The sequence below is a fragment of the Carettochelys insculpta genome, chromosome 21 (genome assembly GCF_033958435.1).
Source record: "Carettochelys insculpta isolate YL-2023 chromosome 21, ASM3395843v1, whole genome shotgun sequence".
Lineage (NCBI taxonomy): Eukaryota > Metazoa > Chordata > Testudines > Carettochelyidae > Carettochelys > Carettochelys insculpta.
The window spans coordinates 499,827-522,265 of NC_134157.1; the positions used below are offsets into that span (position 1 = coordinate 499,827).

The 22,439-nt window shown below is 45.8% G+C and overlaps 1 long non-coding RNA gene across 1 annotated transcript in view; it reads left to right on the forward strand.

Moving 5' to 3' along the window:
• Positions 1–10,659: 10,659 nt before the first annotated feature.
• The window catches only part of LOC142023942 (uncharacterized), a 29,080-nt gene continuing 17,300 nt past the window's right edge, over positions 10,660–22,439 (forward strand). The window contains exon 1 of the long non-coding RNA XR_012648344.1: positions 10,660–11,025. This is a non-coding gene — a long non-coding RNA (uncharacterized LOC142023942). The remainder of the gene's footprint in view (positions 11,026–22,439) is intronic.

Consider the following 22,439-nt stretch of genomic DNA (forward strand, 5'->3'; position numbering starts at 1 on the left):
CATCTCGCTTGATTTGTGGTTCTTGGGGGCTCTCCAAGGTCTGTAGTGTCACCTAATTGCAGAGCCTACATTGCTGTCCAAATGCACGTGGCCAAGGTGATTTACATCAAATGGAGCAGGTTGGATGTCCAAGGACTCCTGACTGTATTGGTGACCCCAACCACTGTTCTGGTGAGTAAGTGAGCTGTCCTCTATAGGAATAGTGATCTAACATGGGAGAAAATGCAGAGCTAGGGAATCCCTTGTATAACCCTCCCTTAAAATCTCCACAGAGTTTAATTGCCTGCCACAGATTGCCCCTCTCCTCATGGCTGGCATTCTTATGAATTTAAAAAAGAAAGTGGGGAAACTGGGACTGCCATATGTAAAGCACTCACAGAAACTGAAGCTCTAAAGAAGAGTAAAAAAAGCAAAAAATCCAGAACTTTTCAAATGATGAAGCGGGCAGTGAGATGTCTTACAAAATATACCACTCTACCTGTCTCCAATATGAAGGGAAAGATGAGAGAAAGAAAGGAGGTAACATAGTCAATAAATGACAGGAAAGTGCTAATCCTGCAGGAACAACAGCAAATATTCCAAACAGATAACCTTTTCCTTTCTTTTGATAATCTGTTTATGGGAGAGCCTTTTCCTCCTTTAATTGATTGAAAATAGCTGTTAGGAACTTGCAAAAGAAAAAAAATGTGTGCCGTCCCCTGTTGCAAAGCAACAGACTGCCAACATTTTTATAATGCCATCAGAAATGGGACAGAAATGGAAAAAAGTAGCCCTGGCAAACCCGCAACACACTACATGGGACAGCTGAGATGGGAATGACCTAGGCAAACCCTCCTCCACTGACCCACGGGCAGGAGCTACCACACAGCAAGCACTGCCTCATGCAGAGAACCAGGTTTTGGAAAATATCTGCCAAAACCTAGATCAATTTTTGTTAAATGGGGAACATGCCTGGTGAAGGGGAAAGTCAGTCTCCCCACAGTTACACCCAACTTACTCCTGAAGGCTCTCCCATAAACAGACTATCAAAAGAAATACAACATATTGCCCAGGAGAAAGGGAATGTCTTTTAAAAAATTGGTTAGAAAGGGGAATACTGAACAAAGTATTTGATAAATAAGTCATGGGCACCTTGAGACAGAGGGTTAACAGACAGGCTTAATGTTTTAAAAAGGAATGAATTAACTGTTAGTCCCCCTCCCTCTAGAGTTTTAATGTGTTTTGGCATGGTTGCATAAATGTGCATAACTATTAAAGACAGCAGAAATGAATATTGCCCAGGAACCAGTGTTACACAGACTTTATTGGAAACATTAAGCAGCTACACCCTAAATTTTAATAATAATGCTGCTCAAATAGCTAAAAGTTTACTCGAAAGTATTTTAAATTATCTGATGGTATGACTACTCTGAGGCTATGTCTACACTTGTCACCAACTTTGAAGGGGGCATGGTAATCAGGGCCATGGGAGATTACTAGTGAATACACAGCACTTCATTAGGCTAATTTTCCCCCACGGCAACTTTGAAGTAGCAAACTTTTGAGGAGTAAACGGACTTCAAAATAGCACAGGCACTTTGACGTGCCCGCAGCTACATGCATGCTGGCAGTTAGAAGTTTGCCACTTCGAAGTTGTCATGGGGGAAAATTAGCCTAATGAAGTGCTGCATATTCACTGCAGCACTTCGTTAGTAATCTCTCGTGACCCTGATTACCATGCCCCCTTGGAAGTTGCAGGCAAGTGTAGAAAAGCCCAAAGAGAGAATAGCAAGGCTGCCAGGAGAACCTCCTGCCAAACTGGCAGGCAGACCTCAAATGTACCTTAGGATAACAGTAGGGGAAATTGATACAAAAAATTGATACAAAAAAAATTGATACTGAAAATTTAAAATACAGGGTGCTGGATGCACTGCCCCTGGAGTGATAGAATGAATAAATGTATGTTGTGAGAATGAGGAGTGACAGAGAGGTAGCCGTGTTAGTCTACATTCTATCAAAACAAAAAAGCAGTCATTTAGCACTTTAAAGACTAACAAAATAATTTATTAGGTGATGGTGGGACAGACCCACATTTTCAGATCATTGCTTTACCAGAACAGACCCAATATATAAAGCACAGAGGTCCAAAAATTGTTATCAAGGTTGACAAATCAGAAAAATTGTTATCAAGGTTGGCAAATCAGAAGAGCAGAGGAACCGTGGGGGTGTCGGGCAGTTAAGAGTTAGATAAAACATCAACGTATGTAAAAGAGTCCTTATAATGGTTCAGGTAATTGCTGTCCCTGTTCAAACCACGTGTTAATGTGTCGAATTTGAATATGAATGTTAGTTCTGAGCATTCACTCTATAGACAGTTGTTAAAGTCCCTTTCCCACCTCCCCCGCTTTTCTGATTTGCGCTCTCTCTCCTTTTCTGATGTGCCAACCTTGATAACAAGGGAATGGAGTAGTGGCTTACTTGCAGTTTAACTTCAAAGTTAAGTGTGTGTAGACATTCTGCACTCCTTACTTTGAAGTAATGAATCCATCAAGGTGTCCGCCCCGGAGGATGGAAGCACTGGCCAGCCCAGGCAGGGCTCTATGGTCCCTGCTGACTGCCTTAAAGGAATTCTCTCCCCGGCAACCCCAGGCAGGGAACTGAGGCTACGTCTACACGTGTCCCAAACTTCGAAATGGCCATGCAAATGGCCATTTCGAAGTTTACTAATGAAGCGCTGAAATGCATATTCAGCGCTTCATTAGCATGCGGGCGGCAGCAGCGCTTCGAAATTGACGCGCCTTGCCGCTGCACGGCGCGTCCAGACGGGGCTCCTTTTCGAAAGGGCCCCGCCTATTTCGAAGTCCCCTTATTCCCATGAGCTCATGGGAATAAGGGGACTTCGAAGTAGGTGGCTTCCTTTCGAAAAGGAGCCCCGTCTGGACGCGCCACGCGGCGGCAAGGCGCGTCAATTTCGAAGCGCTGCTGCCGCCCGCATGCTAATGAAGCGCTGAATATGCATTTCAGCGCTTCATTAGTAAACTTCGAAATGGCCATTTGCATGGCCATTTCGAAGTTTGGGGCACGTGTAGACACGGCCTGAGAGTGTGCCACGAGCAGGGGCAGCATGAGCTCCCGCTCGGACTGCTCCTGCTCAAAGCACCAGCCTACCTCCACACCCCTGGCCACCATGGTGGCAAGCCAGGACCACCTTCCCTTCCAGGGATCCCAGACAAGGAGCCTGAGGGCTCACAGTACTCAGGCAGGGGGTGTGTAAGGAGGGGACCCTCCTGGACCAAGGAGGAGCTAAAGGACCTCCTCACTCTGTGGGGTGAGGAGGAGGTCCTTCAGCAAACCGGCACCTGCCAGTGCAACACCAAGGCCTTCCATCAGCTGAACAGTGGGCTTGCCACCCAAGGCCACCCTGGCCACAGTGGCAGTAGTGTTCACATCAAGGTCAAGGAACTCCATGCCAGACGTACATCAAGGCCCATGATGCTGCCAGCTGGTCGGGGGCATGGCCCGTCCACTGCACTCCACTACCAGGAGCTGCACAGGCTCCTGGGGCTGAGAGAAGTGGCCACCCCAGAGCACGTAGTGGACAACACCCCCCCCCTTCCACGGACAGCGAGGACGAGGCGAGCCCCTCTGGTACCACAAGCCCCCCACATAGGGAGCAGCCAGCTGAGACAGAGGGCGATGATAAGGGTTCCAACAACAGGACCCTTGCCATCGCTCTCCCCTCTGGGACACCCAGGTGAGCCTCCTCCAGCTGGGCCTCACCTGAGCCCTAGGACATCACAGCCAGTACATCCAGGATGAGCAGGATGTCACCAGGTATGGGGATGGGACCCACCCAGAACAGCCCTGCAGCCCACACACCTGGGGGCAGGGCAGCGGGAGGGAACATGGGCCAACCCTCACCTGGCAGGAACCCCTGGGCAGCTGGGATCCCATGGGGCTCATGGGTCATCAGGTAGCAGGGGAGTGGGGTGGGGACTAGCAGAGTGGAGGCCCTGGGTCCCCCAGGGTTGGGACCCAGCACTTATGGGCTGTCCCCCCGTCTCCAAAGGTCCATCATCAAGAAGGCACCGCAGCCCACCAGAGCAGGTCACAGCCACAGGGAGCTGGGTGGCCGCCCCATCACCCCAGCCTGCATCCCCCTCTGGCCGCAGCAGGGCCTCCCGCAGACAGCACTGGAGGGAGAACAAAGTGGCCACCAACCAGAAGTCATGTGGGAGATGACTGGGGTGCTCTGGAAATGGCTGGCGATGGAATAGGATGTGTGGATGCGGCCTCCCTGTGGTCCCAGCTGTGCCACAGCCCCACAGGGGACCCTGGACCCGGGCTGGTAGGGGCAGCCATGGCCAACATGCCTCCTGGCCCCCCCATGCCCCTGGATGACTCAGCCCCCCCAGCCCCCCTCTCCCAGTTCAGTCCCCCCACCTAGCCCCCTGCTTCTGTCCTGTGGACTGTTCCCCCGGTGCACTGTAAATAGACTCACATGTTCTGTTTTGTTTTGCCTAACATGTTTATTCCCCCAATAATAAAGCTCAATGTTCCCACCTTAACCCCATGTCCCCGGTGCTTGGTGGGAGAGTGAGGGGGGGGAGTGTGAGAGGTACAGGAGTGTGGGGGGCTAGTGGGGAGGTGTGTGGTTGGGGGTGGTCAGGGCAGGCCCTGCATGAAGACCTGGCACAGGGCCTCCTGGACCCTGACCCCCCCATTCCCTCTGTGCCTCACGGCATGAGGCAGTGGGTGGCTGCTCATACCCGTCCCTTGGGTCTGCGGCCCAGCCCTGGTTGAAGGGCTCCCACTGGCCCTCTAAGAGGTTGTGGAGGGCACAGCAGGTGGCGATCACTGTGGAGATGTTTGGGAGGTTGACATCCAGCCTGGTGAGGAGGCAGCGAAACTTCCCTTTCAGCCTCCCAGAAGCCCACTCGACTGTGCCCCTGGCATGGTTGAGGTGACTGTTAAGGGTGGCCTGGGCCAGTGTGGTGCATTGGGTATAGGGCTGCATGAGCCACAGGTGCAGCAGGTACACAGCATTGGCCATGATGCAGGGGGGTATCATGATGTCCATGAGTGGGAGCTTCCACAGGGAGGATATATGTGCCCTCCTGCATCTGGCATCCCAGCTATGAATTCCAGAACTTCCGGCAGCTGGGGGAACACCTGCAGTCCCAGGGCTGGGAGTGAACATGAAGTGGAGCTCCACTGGCAGCTCCAGCCCCAGGGACCTGGCCGGAGGGTAGGGGCCCCTTACTGCCCTGCAGCAGGAAGCCAGCTGGGGCACAGAGCCCCACCAGCAGCTCCACCCATGGAAACCCTAGCGGGGGGATGGTGGGAGTCAGCTACATACCGGCTCCTCTCTTTTTTTTTTTTTTTTTTTACAAAAAAAGCACTGAATGTAGGTATGTCAGAGTCAGACAGGTAAGTTAGATCAGACTCTGAACCTTGGACCATTAGTAATAGCTAGGGTATTTTTATGGCAATATGCTTGTCCCTTCATAGTTAGATTTCACACTAACTGCCCATTATAGTACAAGAATGAAGAGGCCAGTTTAGAATATCTTACTCAAACTAGACAGCACCTTGCTCCACAAGTTGCCTATTGATTACAATTCATGTCAGGTACTATCTGATGTCCCTGCTTCTCAGTATATTACTCATTTAATAAATGTAACCCATTTCGGTCCAGACCTGCCTACAAGTAATGGGACCTGGTTAAAACATAAGGTTTATGGAGACAAACTCTGCCCCCAATTGCATTCTAATCAAACTAGTGACATGCCTGTTGGGCTGGAGATATCTCTGCTGCACAGTATCTCTGCACTGAGGGCAGGAGGTGGCTGGGTCTGGTCCCTCCCAGCACTGGCTGATACAGGCTTGGCAGAAATTGTGCCCACACTCCAGAATGACCAGGGCAGTGAAATACTCCAGACTGATGAGATTTGTGGCTTCTTCCTGGAGACCTTCCACAGGGCTCCCTGTAGCCATGGCTCGCCCTGAGCCGGGGAACAGGGTTAGTTTCTCTTTCCCGAGCTGAGGAATAGGCTCATGAACTGCAGCAACTGGGCTTTTCCCTTCCTGGAGCTGACTCAGGCCGTTTGGGGATTCAGGCCAAAGTCTCCTTTGACAATGGGACTTGGGTGCTTAGGGCAGTTGGTGCTTTTTAAATTTGTTCCCAAGATCTTCTGCAATTCCCAAGGGAGGAGGTGCTGCAGAGGATTTAAAAGCACAAGTTCCATTCATTGCGATGGCAGCTGGGCACCTCAGTCCCCAGTCTCAGCCTTGCATATCGTCTGTGCCAGTAAACAGATAGGTGTTGGGGACACCAGACCTGAGGCACAGGCTCAAGGACTCTGTCTGAACAGCCCTGTGCCTCCAGCAAACTTTCCAAGGGCTGCAGGGCATTAGCTTGCAGCAGTATCACTTGTGCAGCAGTGAAGGTTGGGAGCATATTAAAGTCTGGTGCCAAATGAACACTCAGGAGAAAGGGGCTCCTTGTTAAAAATCCACACTCAGTACCGCAAGGTTCATAAAGATTGTGCTTAGTTGGTGTGAGAAAAGGGCTTGTTCTCCCTGCACAGGTGCTCTGGTGCTGAGACTCAGAGTGGGCAGGAGAATTAGCCCTTTTCTTCCTTTAACCTCACTGTGCCATAACTACAGCCCACTTTGCCCTCAATGCCAGCCTGGCACGCAGCCCAGCAGGTTCTGGTTACAGGACATCATTCAGTCCAGCAGCTTGTTACGGGTCTAATCAGTTCTAGAATCAACTTCACAGAGATCTGTAACCTGGGACTCTGGAGCCACATGCAGCTCGTTAAGGACTTCTGTATGGCTTCCAAGGCTGTAATCACAAAGTTTAAAAAAAACAAAACAAAACCTTCCTGGTTATTTTTGATAGACAGTGAACATCTAAAAGCCCCAAAATGAGCAACTCCTACCTACATAACAAAGGGTCTGTGATCTCAGAATGTTGGATAATTCCCCCTAGCATCCTCCACAGTACAAACACACATGAAAAGTTTGAGGAAATAGAAAACTGTAAGAAGTTTGTGAACATCCTGGCAGTAAACATGAATCAGATTACACATCATTGTGTGCACATAGTTCTTAAAATTGGGGTTACTTGAAGTCTGGTTTAATGTTATTTATTAAAGACTACATTATATTCAGATGCATTGCAGCTCAAATTATTGAGTTTTTGCTGCAGGAGCTGCAAGTGACCCTCCTTCCCCCTTCCCCCCAACCCCCAGAAACAGGAATTCAGCTGGCACTTTCCTCAAGGACAAAGTGACCCATATTAACCTTTGTTTTAAACAGAAATCTGTCAGTCCCAGGAGGGCCAGGGCCCAGCAGCTTTCTGCCCCACATGTACTCTTTTATTTTTTGGGTGAGGGGGTAGGAAGGGGGCACTGTAGGTGTTTAGCCTGTTCTCTGGCACTGCCTTAGGAGAAAAGGAGTAAGGACAATGCTTCCAGGAAGAATGTGGGTATAGATCCCCCTGCTTTTCATGTGCTAAGGGTGCACCTTGCCATTTGAGCTAAGTCAGCTCTGGCTAATTAGCTGTTCTGACCCACCTGTCTCATTCTAGAGATGACAAAGTCCCTGAGGATGCCCATGGATCCTTTCCTAAAGGGACATTTGTAATGCTCTTTCTTGTGGTCTGGATAGAGGAGTTCCTTAGAGATGACCATGTGTTGAGCCTAGCATCCCTTAACGAGGGGGTGGGCCTACTTGGGCAGGGCAGGGGTTTATAAAGCCTGCCCCTAAGTGACTAGAGGAGCTAGCAAATGGGAGCAACTAATGGGAGTTTTGTGAGTGAGTCCTCCAGGTGAAGGAGGAGCAATTATGTGACCCTTGTGGACCATGCTGACAGGTCTGACTGAAGATCTTCGGGACATCGGCGACACCCGAAAGACCGCTGTCATCGATGAGGAACTGAAGAGGCTCCAAGTTGACATTGCTGTTCTGCAAGAGACACATCTCGCAGATTCGGGATCTCTAAAGGAAAAGGACTACACCTTCTGGCATGGTAAAGCCCGAGAAGAACCGAGGGAGCATGATGTTGGCTTCGCCATCAGAAACACCCTTCTACAAATGGTGGAATTAGTCAACGGTGGATCAGAAAGACTCCTTCAGGTCATACTTCAAACTTGCGCCGGTCCTGTCCACCTGATCAGCACTTACGCCCCAACCCTGTACGCCGCAGAGGAAGTAAAAGACAAGTTTTATGACATGCGTAGTGCTGCCATAGTGCAAATACCTGCTCACGAACAACTGTACATTTCTGGGTGACTTCAATGCTAGAGTTGGAGCCGATCGTGACTCGTGGCCTTCCTGCTTAGGCCACTTTGGTGTGGGAAAAATGAATGAAAATGGTCAGCGTCTTCTCGAACTTTGCACGTACCACAATCTGTGCATCAAAAACACATTTTTCCAAACCAAGCCACAGCACAGTGTCATGGAGACACCTACACTCAAAACACTGGCATCAACTAGATGTGGTCATCGGTAGATGTGATAACCTCAAAAACATCCTTCTGACAAGCAGCTATCATAGTGCTGACTGCGATACAGATCACTCGTTAGTTTGCTCCGAACTCAAGGTGATTCCCAAGAAGCTGCACCGCTCTAAACCAACTGGAAGGCTCCGCATCGATGCCAGAAAGATGGCTAACTCAGAGAGAGCTGAAAAGTTCAGAGCAACCCTCGAGGAGAATCTGCGCAGCAACCCTGGGGGTGCCGATGTGACATCCAGATGGCAGCATCTGAGGGATACAATGTACAACACGGCCTTGTCGGTGTTTGGAAGAAGAGCTAAAAACACAAATGACTGGTTCGAAGCTAACTCCGATGAGATGATTCCAGCCATGGAAACGCGCTGCACTCCTGGAGTACAAACGTTCGCCGAGCCAGAATACCCTGCAAGCGCTCAGAGCAGCCAGACAAACAGTACAGCAGACGGCCAGGCGCTGTGCCAACAACTACTGGCTCGAGCTATGCAGCAGCATCCAGACCAGTGCTGACTTTGGTAACCTCAGGGGAATGTACAAGGGCATCAAGAAGGCATTAGGACCCACCCAGAACAAGATGGCACCACTGAAATCCAAATCTGGTGATGTCATCACTGACAAAGCCAAACAGATGGAGCGCTGGGTTGAGCACTACTCTGAGCTGTACTCACGCGAGAACATTGTGGTCGACTCAGCCCTCGATGCCGTCGAACTTCTACCAGTAATGGACGAACTGGATCAGGAACCAACTGTGGATGAACTGAAGAAAGCCATTGACAACATTGCAGTAGGAAAGGCCCCGAGCCAGGATAGTATACCACCAGAGGTTATCAAGTGTGCCACAGACCCTCTCCTGGAACCCCTACATGAGCTACTGTGCCTGTGCTGGAGAGAGGGAGAGGTTCCACAGGACATGTTTGACGCTGACATCATAACCTTGTATAAGAACAAAGGAGACAGAAGCGACTGCAACAATTACCATGGAATCTCCCTCCTAAGCATCACTGGTAAACTGTTCGCTCGCATCATCCTCAGCAGACTCCAGAAGATTGGTGAGAGGGTGTATCCTGAATCACAATGTGGATTCCGCGCAGAGAGATCTACTGTTGACATGGTCTTCTCTCTGAGGCAGCTGCAGGAGAAATGCAGGGAGCAGAGGAAGCCACTCTATATTGCCTTCATCGACCTAACCAAGGCCTTCGACTTGGTCAGCAGGAATGGACTATTCAAACTGCTCCACAAGATAGGTTGTCCCCACGGTTACTCAAGATGATCCGGTCTTTCCACGAAGACATGAGAGGAACCGTCCAATACGATGGCACATTATCGGATGCTTTCAACATCAGGAGCAGCGTCAAACAAGGTTGCTCCTACATTGTTCGGGATCTTCTTCGCGCTCTTCCTTAAACACGCCTTTGGATCTTCAACAGAGGGCATCTTTTTGCACGCAAGATCTGACGGGAAACTGTTTAATCTTGCAAGGCTGAAAGCTAAATCTAAGGTGCGGGAAGTCCTTATCAGAGATATGCTGTTCGCAGATGACGCTGCTGTCGTGTCACACACAGAAGACCAGCTTCACAAGCTGCTGGATCAGTTCTCCAAAGCATGCAAGGACTTTGGGCTCTCCATCAGCCTAAAGAAGACAAATGTACTTGCTCAGGACATTGCTGATTCTCCATCAATCAGCGTTGACAACTATACGTTAGAGGTCGTCCACGAGTTCGTTTACCTCGGGTCCACCATCACTGACACCCTGTCCTTGGAGACTGAGCTAAATAGGAGGATCGGTAAAGCAGCCACAACTCTGTCCAGACTCGGCGGGAGAGTGTGGAATAACAGCAAGCTGTACACTCACACCAAAATGCAAGTCTACAGAGCCTGCATCCTCAGCACCCTCCTTTACGGCAGCGAGACTTGGCCCCTGTACGCCCGCCAGGAAAAGAGGCTGAACGTCTTCCACTTGCACCGCCTCAGGCGCATCCTTGGAATATCGTGGAAGGACAGAGTGTCCAACACTACCGTCCTTGAGCAAGCTGGAATCCCAACCATGCACACCCTCCTCAGGCAGCGGTGGCTCCGCTGGCTTGGCCACGTCCACAGGATGAATGATGGAAGGATCCCAAAAGACATCCTGTATGGCGAGCTAGCCTGTGGCAAAAGATCTCCCGGACGTCCCCAGCTGCACTACAAAGATGTTTGCAAGAGGGACCTCAGGGAAGTAGACATCAAGCCAGACAGCTGGGAGGAGCTGGCAGACAATCGCAGCAGATGGTGGCAGGAACTATACAAGCACCTTCAGAAGGGTGAGTTGAGGATCAGACAGCTAGCAAAGGAGAAGCAAGCCCACAGAAAGCACAGCAAGGACCTGCCAGACACCCATTACATATGCAACAGATGCAGCAAGGACTGTCACTCTCGTGTGGGTCTTCACAGTCACAGCTGACGCTGCAAATGAGGATGCCAAATGGAACTCCGAAGGGTGCGATCCATAGTCTACGTAGACTGAAGGATGCTCCTAGGACTAGGGGTAAGTTTGTTGTCTGAAGTGTGTGTTGGTACCAATGACCTGGGGAAGGATAGGAGAGAAGTTCTGGAGGCCAAATTTAGGCTGCTAGGTAGGAGATTGAAGTCCAGAACCTCCATGGTAGCGTTCTCTGAAATGATTCCAGTTGCATGTGCAGGACCAGTTAGACAGGCAGAACTACAAGGTCTCAATGCGGGGCTGAGCTGGTAGTGTAGGAGGGAGGGGTTTAGATTTATAAGGAACGGGGAAAACTTTTGTGAATGGCGGCGCTTATACAGGAAGGATGGGCTCCACCTAAACCAAAATGGAACCAGACTGCTAGCACTTAAAGTTAAAAAGGTCATAGAGCAGATTTTTAACTAAGGGCTGAGGAAAAGCTGATAGGTGTGGAGGCACACATGGTTCAAATAGTGGCATCCCTTAGGGCAGGATCTCTTACTGGAGATTCTCTATGTCCTAGTAAGGAGAAGAGGATGAAACATGGTAAAACACAGGCAGTATCTGATGAGGAACAGTCAAGTATAACAGTCCCCTTCAATCACATCATGTAATCGCAGGCAGCTAGAGAGTGACAAGTTCTTAAAGTGCTTATACACAAATGCTAAATTCTAAATAATAAGATGGGTGAGCTAGAGTGCCTCATATTAAATAAAGATATCAATATAGTAGGTACCATAGAAACTTGGTGGAATGAGGCTAATCAATGGGACACAGTAATACCAGGGTACAAAATTTGTTGGAAGGACAGAAAAAATTGCGCAGGCAGTGGTCACGGCGGCATTATATGTTAAAGAAAGTGTAAATCAAATGAAGTAAAAATCATAAATGAACCAAACTGTACCATAGAATCTCTCGATAGTAATCCCTTGCTTGAATAATAATATAAAGGTAGGGTTATATTACCAATCAGCTGACCAGGATGGCGATAGTGACCATGAAATGCTCAGAGAAATTAGGGAGGCTATCAAAATTTAAAAAAAAAAAAAAAAAAAAAACCAATGAGAATGGGGGATTTCAACTATCCCCATATAGACTGTGTACATGTCACCTCAGGACAGGAAGCCAAGGTAAAATTTCTTGACACATTAAGCAAATGCTGTTTGGAGCAACTAGTCCTGGAACCCACAAGAAAGAGGTGATTCTTGATTTAGTCCTAAGTGGAGCACAGGATCTGGTCCAAGAGGTGAATATTTCTGGACTTCTTGGTAATAGTGACCAGAATATAATTAAATTTAATGTTCCTGGCTGTGAAAATACTACAGTGGCCCAAGACTACAGTATTTAATTTCAGAAAGGTTTATTACACAAAAATGAGGAAGTTAGTTAAATGGAAATTAAAAGGCATAGTACCTAAAGTGAAATCCCTGCAAGCTTCATGGAAACTTTTTAAAGACACCATAATAGAGGCTCAACTTAAATGTATACTCCCAATTTGAGAAACATAGTAAGATAACCAAAAAAGGGCCACCGTGGTTAAACAATAAAGTAAAAGAGGCAGTGAAAGACAAAAAGGCATCCTTTAAATAATGGAAGTTAAATCCTAGTGAGGAAAATAGAAAGGAACATAAACTTTGTCCAGTGAAGTGTAAAAATATAATTAAGAAGGCCAAAAAAAAAATTGAAGAACAGCTAGCCAGAGAGTCAAAAAGTAACAGCAAAAAAAAAAAATTAAGTACATCAGAAGCAGGAAGCCTGCTAAACAACCAGTGGGGATTCCGGATGATCGCGCTGCTAAAGGAGCACTCGAGGATGAAAAGACTGTTGCAGAGCAACTAAATGATTTCTTTGCATCAGTCTTCACAGCTGAGGATGTGAGCAAGATTCCCAAACCTGAGCAGTTCTTTTCAGGTAACAAATCTGATGAACTGTCTCAAATTGAGGTGTCATTAGAAGAGTTTTTTGAACAAATTGACAAATTAAACATTAATAAGTCACCAGGACCAGATGGCATTCACCCAAGAGTGCTGAAGGAACTCGAAAGTGAATTGCAGAGCTACCAACTGTAGTTTGTAACCTGTCAGTTAAATCAGTTTCTGTTCCAGATGACTGTGATGCCACTCTTTAAAATGGGCTCCAGAAGTGATCCTGGCAACTACTGGCCAGTCAGTCTAACTTCAGTACCAGGAAAACTGGTTGAAACTCTAGTAATGAACAGAAGAGTCAGCATGGCTTTTGTAAAGGGAAGTCATGCCCTTCCCCCCCATTGGTTCCACTTTCTCATGTAGAAAGGGCACACTAAAGCTGACAACCAGAACACTATCTTTGTTAAGAGCCCATCTTCTTCAGCTCCTCCCCCTTGCCTCGCCCTTGTTATGGCCCTGAAAATGGTGGCACTGGAGAAAAGAGGTGCTGGAAATAAAAGCCCTGAGCCCATGTGTTGTTTGCATTGCTCTTAATTCTGTCACCTCTGGGGGTTGCGTGCAGCTGAGGGCTTCGTGAATGTCCTGCCAGGCCAGCTACATTTGCCACTTTTATCCACATCCTGCTAGCACATCAGAAATGCTGTTGCTGCTGTGCCCCCCGGCACCCCCTGCTCTTGCCAATGGACCAAAACCAGGAAATATGGCACCTAAACCACCACCAAACACATGGGTTTTTTGAGTTCCTAGGTTTGCCCTCAGGGACAACTGGCCTTTTGGAAGAGAGAGTGAGATGAGGTTTTGGATCTGAAAAGGGGCGAAGAAATGAAAACCCAGGTGCTGCTGGTAAGTGCTCTTGTTGCTCACTAATGAGTGTAACCCTGTGTATGCCAACAGTGTGGTTGTTATATGTACTGTCAAAGCACAGTGAGTAACGTGCCACTCTGGGCATTATTATCACTTTATTGATGCCTCTGTGAAAAGTCAGTTCTCTTGTGGGCTGATGGGGACACCTGGAAACATTTGATGAATGATGCAAACAGTGAATAGAGAAGGTGAACATGGATCACAAGGTTCTCTGGCATGGTAACATCTCATCCTTTCAACAGTTACCATAAGAATGGCCACCCTGGGTCATACCAAAGGTCCATCTAGCCCAGTATCCTGTCGGCCAACAGAGACCAACGCCAGGTGCCCAAGAGGGCTTTATCAAGTGATCCCTCCAGTGCAACCTATCCCCAACTTCTAATAAACAGGTCAAGGTCACCCTTCCTACCAATCTTATCTACAAGCCATTGCTGGACCAGTCCTCCATGAAAGCATCTAGCTCTTTTTTGAACCCTGTTAAAGTCCTGGCCTTCACAATCTCTTTTGGCAAGGAGCTCCACAGTCTGACTGTGCGCTGAGTGAAGAAACAGTTGACTTCATTTCATTCAAAGATAGTGGGAGGACTACATGGAAAGCTATACTGAGAAGTACCTTCAAACAGAGGCAAAAACATAGGTCTAGGCAAGGAGATAGGCCAAAAACTGAGCTACATTAACAGATAGTGAGTGGAATACATTGAAAGCTAGACTGAGAAGTAGCTTCATACATGATCAGGCATGTAGGCCAAAAACTGAACTACATTCAAAGCGACTTTCAAAGACAGTGAGAGGACTACATGGAAAGATAGACTGAGAAGTAGCTTCAAACATAGCCAAGACTGTAGGCTGAAAACTGAGCTGCATTCAAAGCTACTTTAAAAGATAGCGAGATGACTAAATTGAACACTGGACTGAGTAGTAGCTTCAAACACGTGTAGGACAGTCATCAGCGAACTCAGCTACATTCAGAGCTACATTAAAATTCTAAAAAGTCTAACTTTCAATTTAGTCCTCTCACTAGACTGAGAAGTACCTTCCTACGTACTCAGGAATATGGACTAAAAACTGAGGTACATTCAAAGCTACTTTCAAAGAGAGCAAGAGGACAAAACTGAAAGCTAGACTGAGAAGTAGTTACAAATATGGGCAGTAAGGTAGGGAAAAAAATTCAGCTACATTGAAAATTTTATTGAACGATAGCAAGATGAGTACATTGAAAGTTAGACTAAAAAGTAGCTTCAAACACAAGCAAGAAGGTAAGACAAAAACTTAGCTACATTCAAAGATAGCAAGATAATGACTTTAAAAGTTGGACTGAGAAGTAGCTTAAATGATGATTAATGATTAAGGGATTGCGTGAGCTACGAAAAAAGGCTGAAGGTTTTGGGCTTATTTAGTTTGCAGAAGAGAAGACTGGGGGGGATTTAATAGCAGCCTTCAACTTCCTGCGGTAGTGCTCTAAAGAGAATGCAGAGAAACTGTTCTCACTGGTGATGGCAAAACAAGGAGCTAAAGAAGGAGAGCAGTAGGTTGGGTATTAGGAAAAACTACTTCATCAGGCAGGTGGTGAAGCACTGAAATATGTTACTTAGAGGGGTGGTAGAATCCCCATCCCAAGAGATTTTTTATGTCCCAAATTGACAAAGTCAGGGCTGGGATGACTTAGTGGGGATTGATCCTGCTTGAAGCAAGGGTCTGAATTCTATAACCTCCTGAGGCCCATTCTAACATTCAGCTTCTATGAGTCTATGAGAGTGAGAGGTCTACACTGAAAGCTAGACTAAGAAATAGCTACAAATATGGACAGTAAGGTAGGATGAAAAATGAGCTACATTCAAAGCTTCATTCAAAGTTATATCAAGCGGAGTACAATGAAAGCGAGACTGACAAGAAACTTCTAGTATAGGCAGGAAGGTGAGCCAAAAACTGAGCTACATTGACAGCTACATTCAATGATAGCGAGAGGACTACCTTGAAAATTATACTGAGAAGTAGCTTTAAACATAGGCAAGAAGGTAAACCATAAACAGAGCTTTAGTCAAAGCTACATTCAAAGGTATCAAAAAACATTGAAAGCTGGACCGAGAAATAGCTTCACACATGAGCACGAAGCTAGGCTGAAAACTGAGCTCCATTCAAAGAGAGCTTGAATAATGATTAAGGGGCTGCAGTGCATGACCTATGAGGAGCGGATGAGGGCTTTGGGTTTATTTGGTTTGCAGAAGAGAAGACTAAAGAATGATATAATAGCAGTCTTCAACTTCCTGAAGGGGAGCTCTAAAGGGGATGGAGAGAAACTGTTCTCAGTGTTGACAGAGAGCAGAACAAGGAAAAATGGTTGGATATGGAAGAAGAGGGCTGAATACTGAGCTAATTTCAATCTTACATTCACAGATACCAAAATAACTACATTGAAACTAGCCTGAGAAGCAGCTTCAAATATAGGCAGGAAGGTAGGGCAAAAATTGGGAAACACTGAAAGCAAAATTCAAAGATAATGTGAGGACAACATTGAAAGCTGGAATGAGACGTAGTTTCAAATATATACAGGAAAGTAGGCCGAAACCTGCATGCCATTCAAAGATAGCATTGAAATTCAAAGACTATATTGAAAGCTAGATTGAGAAGAAGCTTCAAACATAGGCAGGAAGGTAGGCCAAAAACTGAGCTATAGTCAAAGCTACATTCACAGATATGGACAGGACTATATTGAAACTTAGAGTGAGAATAGCTTCAAACATAGGAGGGCAAGCCAAAAATTGAGTTCCATTCAAATCTACATTTAAAGTTAATGAGACGAGTACACTGAAAGCTAGACGAAGCAGTACCTACAAATATGGTGTGACAGCGTGGGGTCAGAAGGAAAAACAGCTGGCAATCAAGGTGGGAGAAGCTGAGGAGTAGGCTGCCCTAAATCAATTAGGGCCAGCGTAGCCTACTCAGGGCTCCCTTTGTAAGCTCTTCTCCATGCAGTGCAAGGGGAGGGTGGTGAAGGAGAGTTTGGGAGATGAGTGAGGAGAAGGAAGGAAGCCCCAAACCTGGGGGGGGGCCTGCAGCCCTCCCCCCACCCCTGAGTCTTTGAGAACCTAGTCAGGAGCCAAATTAAGGAGAGGACTTGCTGTCATGTCTACCACTAGGGAGAAGCATCTAGGGAAAGTAGCCCAGGGAGAGGAACTGCAGGGGCCAAGGTGACGGGAGTCAGCCCTTGTGGGTACCAGCTGTCCAGAAACTTTGGGCTGGAACCCGGAGTGAGTGGGTGGGGGACAGTTCCCAGCCCCCCCTGCCAGCCGGCCCCCTGCTCCAACAAGGGTAACGGGGTTCATACGGTGGGATCAGCAGACAAAACAGAGGACCTGGGGCCCAGGAATGAGACTGACTCAGCCACAATGGACAGTAACATGAGATGGAAGATCAAAACTGAACTACAATCAAATGTTCACTCAAAGACAGCAAGAGGAGTGCATTGAAAGCTACACTCAAAAATAGGCAAGAAGTTAGGCCAAAAACTGAGCTACATTCAAAGATATTGAAAAGATTGCATTGGAAACTGGACTGAGAAATACCTTCACATTTCAGGAACGTAGGCTGAAAATTGATCTCCATTCAAAGATAGCTTGAATGATGATTAATGATTAAGGGGACTGCAAGTCCATGACCTATGAGGAGAGAATGAGGGATATGGACTTATTTAGTTTGCAGAAGACTGAGGGTGGATTTAATAGCCTGTCTCTTCCTGAAGGGAAGCGCTAAAGATGATGGAGAGGAGCTGTTCTCTAAGGAGACAGATAGCACAACAAGGAACAATGGTCTGAAGCTGAGGAAGAAGAGGAGTAGGTTGTATGCCAGGAATAATTTCAAGAAGTTGGTGAAGCACTGGGATGCATTGTATCGAGAGGAGGTGTAATCTCCATCCCTAGAGGTATTTATGTCTCGACTTGACAAAGTCCTGGCTGGGATAACTTAGTGGGGGTTGATCCTGCTTGAAGCGGGGGGCTGGACTTGATAACCTCCTGACGTCCCTTCCAGCCCTGAGATACTATGATTCTATGATAATGAGCAGAATACACTGAAAGCTAGACTTAGAAGTAGCTTCAAATAGAGGCTGGACACTATGCTGAAAACATTCAAAGCTAAATGCAACGCTAGCAAGAGGACTTCACTAAAAGCTGGACTGACAAGTAGCTCTCAGCATAGATAGGAAGGTAGGCTGAAAACTGATGTGCACACAAAGATTGCTTGAATAATAAGTCGTGATTGTAATGATGATGATTATTCAGGGGTTGGAGCGTATGACCTACGAGGAGAGGTTGAGGGACTTGGGCTTATTTAGTTTGCAAAAGAGACGATTGAGGGGTGGTTTAATAGAAGCTTTCAATTTCCTGAAGGGGCGCTCTAAAGGGAATAGAGAGAAACTGTACTCAGTGATGACAGACACCAGAAGAAGGAGCAATGGTCTGGATAGGCAGGAGAGCAGTAGGTTGAATGAGGGGAAAAAAAAATTTGCCAGGAAAATGATGAAACAGTGAAGCACTGAAATGCGTTTCCTAGAGAGGTGGGGGAACTTGCCATCCTTTGAGGATTTTAAGTCCTGACTTGACAAAGTTCTAGCTGCGATGACGTGGTTGATCCAGCACCAAGCAGATGGCTGGACTCGAAGTCCTCCTGAGGTCCTGTCCAGCCCTCCAATTCTATGATAGCGAGAGGAATGTGTGGAAAGTGGCACTGAGAAGTAGCTTCATACATAGGCAGGATGCTAGGCAGAAAACTGAGCGATAGTCAAAGACAGTGAGAGACCGCCATTAAAAGGTACACTGAAGTAGTTTCCAACATAGGTAGTATGCTAGGATGAAACCTGAGCTACATTCAAAGATAGCAAGAGGACTACATTAATACCTAGACTGAGAAGCATATTCCAAGATATAAATGATTTTCAGCAGAAATCAGAGCAATGGTCAACTATAGCATGACTTCTATATTAAAATCTAGACTTAGAAGTAACATCACAGACAGACAGGATGGTAGTTTGAAAACAGCGATACATTCTAAGCTACGTTCGAGGTTCAGCAAGAGGATGACATTAAAACCTAGAGAGAGTAGGAGCTTTGAACATTGGGAGGCATCTAGGCTGAAACCTGAGCTGCATTCAAAGATAGCGAGAGTTTGCAGCTATATCTAAGTCTAGCTTTCAGTTTATTCCTGTTGTTATGATAGAATCATATTAGCTAAAGGCTGGAAGGGACCTCAGAGCTTATCAAGGCCAGCCCATTGCTTCAAGCAGGGTCAACCCCAACTAAGTCATCCCAGCTAGGACTTTGTCAAATTGGGACTTAAAAATCTCTAGGGAAGGCGATTACACCACTTCTCTAAGCAACACATTCCAGTGCGTCAACACCCTCCCCACCTTCTTCCTGCTATCCTACCTTTTCTTTCTTAACTTCATACCATTGTTACATGTTCTTCTGTCTGTCACTGAAAAGAGTTTCTCTCTATCCTCTTTAAAGCTCCCATTCAAAAAGTTGAAGACTGCTATTAAATCACCCCTCAGTCTTCTCTTCTGAAAACAAAATAAGCCCAAAGCACTCACCCTATCCTCATCGATCATGCACGGCAGTCACTTAATAATTAATCATTCAAAATATCTTGCAATGGAGATAAGTTTTCAGCCTGCCTTCCTGCCTGTGTGTGAAGCTACTTCTCTGTCCAGATTTCAGCGTAGTCTTTTCACTATCTTTGACTGTAGCTTCAATTGTAGTACATTTCATTCACCTTTTTCTTTAAAGCTGCTGCTCAGTATAGTTTTCAAGGTAGTCCTCGTGATCTTTTAATGCAGCTCAGGTTTCCCCTACTTATTGTTGAAGCTAGTTTTCAAAGTAGCTTTCAATATACTCCTTTCGCTATCTTTCAGTAAAGATTTCAATGTAGTTCAGAGCTCATCTTAACTTACCGCCCAGATTTGTAGGTCCTTCATAGTCTACCTTTCAATGCAGTCCTATCGTTATCTTTGAATACACATCATTATTCAGACATGCTGCTTGCCTAAGTTTGAAATTACTTTGCTCTCGTTCTTCTAATGAATCCCTCTCACTTTCTTTGAATGCAGCTTAGTTTTGCATTTAGCTTCTGTCTCTGTTTAAAGTTTCTTCTCCACTCAACTTTTTATGTATCTATTAATGCAAGTCAGTTCTTAGGGTACCAGCAGCTCTAAGTGTAATGCTCCCACTAACTCTAGCTTTTCATGTCGTTCTCTTGCTATTTTTGGATTGCGCTCAGTTTTCAGCACAGAAGTTTGCCGATTAATGGACCGACTTATCAGAAAGGCCTTTACAGTAGTCCTCTCTGTATCTTCTGCTGAGGGTCCTAACTATGTTCAAACCTTCTTCTGTCACAGGCTCTGAAGGTAGTCCTGTAGCTAAATTTCTATGTTATTCATGTTTCAACATAGTTTTCTTTCAATGTTGGAAGCTCCATCTCCATCTAGTTTTTGATGTTGTCTTCTCGCTGTCTTTGAAATTAGCTTTGATTTTACCTCATTTTCAGTCTAGCATCATGCCTTCCTTTAAATCTCCTTCTCAGGCTGGAGTTTCATGTAGTCGTTTGACTGTCTCTCAAATTTGCTCTATTTTCTGCCTAGTGTCTTTGAATATACTTCTCCATATAGGATTTAATATAGTCCTTTCAACAGCTTTTTATATAGCTTTTACTGTAATTTAGATTTCAACCTGAAAACCTTATGCTGGAAGGACTTTTTCACTTCAGCTTCTCATGCACTCATTTCTCTATCTTTGAATTCCTCCACACTTCAAAGGCGAGCATCCAGCTTGTTTTGAGATCTTGTCAGCAAGATTTAATGTAGCTCTCACTCAAGAGTTTATTGTTATCTTGTGGCTAGCTTGAACATTGCTCCGCTTTCTGCCTAACCCTTCTAACTGAGTTTGATGTTCATTGTCAGGCTAAGTGTTATGAAGGCCTGTTGCAATGGTAGAATGTAGTTTTCATGATACTATTATTGCTGTGTTGGAAGCTGCTTTTCAGTTTACCATTTCATAGGGGGGTCTTGTGGCTCAGTTTCAATGCAGCTCCATTTTAAGCCTTGCCGCCTGTCTGTCTTTTACTCTTTCACACGCTCTCATTTTTTTAATGTAGTTTTTTTTCTCTTTTGTTGAAAGTTAGTAGGATTTCACCCTTCTTTTGCTGGATGCTATTTTCACTTTGTTTTCCTATGCAGGCCTATCTCAAGCTTTGCGTTTGGCACAGTTATCATGGTCCTGTCTTGGAAGTTGCTTCTCAGTTTAGCTTTAAATATGTTCCTCCCGCTATATCTATGAAGCTTAGGTATCAGCATACCAGCCTGTCTAATGTTAAATCTAGACTCAGTCCAGCAATTCATGTGGCACTGTTGCTACTTTTAATAATGCTTAAAGTTTAGCCGTTATTCAGCTACGTCTCAGGAATGTTTTCACTCTAGTCCTCTGGGTGTCATTGAACACAGCTCCATTTTGTGCCTAACGTCTTAACTATGTTTGTACCTTCTTCACTCAGAGGCTCTGAATGTACTCCTATAGCTAAAGTGGAATGTTGTTCATGATTAAACATTGTGGCCTTTTAATGTTGAAGTCTCCGTCTACAGTTACTTTTTTATGCAACTAGCTTTACCTCCTTTTCGGTCTAGAGTTGTGCCTTCCTTTGAAGCTACTTCTCAGGCTAGAGTTTCAGGTAATCCTTTGACTAAATCTGAAGGTGCTCGGTTTGTGCCTAATTTCAACATTCTTCTCTGTATAGTATTTTATGTGTGCCTCTCAATAATTATGAATATATCTATTACTGTAACTCAGATTTTAGCTGAATATACTTCTTGTGCTGGAAGTGCCTTGTCACTTGGGCTTCACAAGCAATCCTTTTTCTATCTTTGACTTTCTCCAAACTTCCAAGCTGAGGGTTCAGCTTATGTGTGAAGATGAGTATTTGAAAAGCTTTAAGTAGCTCTGGCGGCTACTTTTAAAGTTACTTCTCAGTTGAGCGTTTAATGCAGTCCTTTGGTTATCTTGACCATTGCTCCGTTTTCTGCCTAACCATCTAACTACGTTTGAACATCTCTCTCAGACTAACTTTTTAGAAGTCTGTCGCGATTCTAGAATATAGCTCAGTTTACATGCTAATGTCCTGCTTTTCAGTTTGCCTTTTAATGTGGTCTTCTCGCTCTCTTTGCATGCATCTACTTTTTAATACCTTGTTGCCTGATATGTATGAAACTACTCCGCTCTCTACATTTGAATTCACATCTCTCACTTTGCGCTTAGCTCAGTTTACAACTTAGCCTCCTGTCTCTGTTTGACAATTTCTCGCCATCTAAATTTTGTGGTAAAATTTTTTCTTTTTCCTGAATATTACTAGAATTTCACCCTTTTGTCTTCATTTGTTGGCTGCTTCTTTTCGCTTTATTTTTTCAATTCAGTCCTAGTGCTACCTTTGCATGTGGCCCAGGTTTCATGCTCTTGTCCTGGATGTTGCTTATTTGTTTAGCTTTTAATGTATTTCTCTCGTTATCATTTAATATTTCTATGAAGGTAGTGTACCAGCCTGTCCAAATGTAAAGCGCTACTCGGTTTAGCGTCTTACTATGTTAGAATTCTGCTCAGTTTTCTGCTGAGAAGTTGGCAGATCATTCAGCGACTTCTCAGGAAAGTTTTTACGC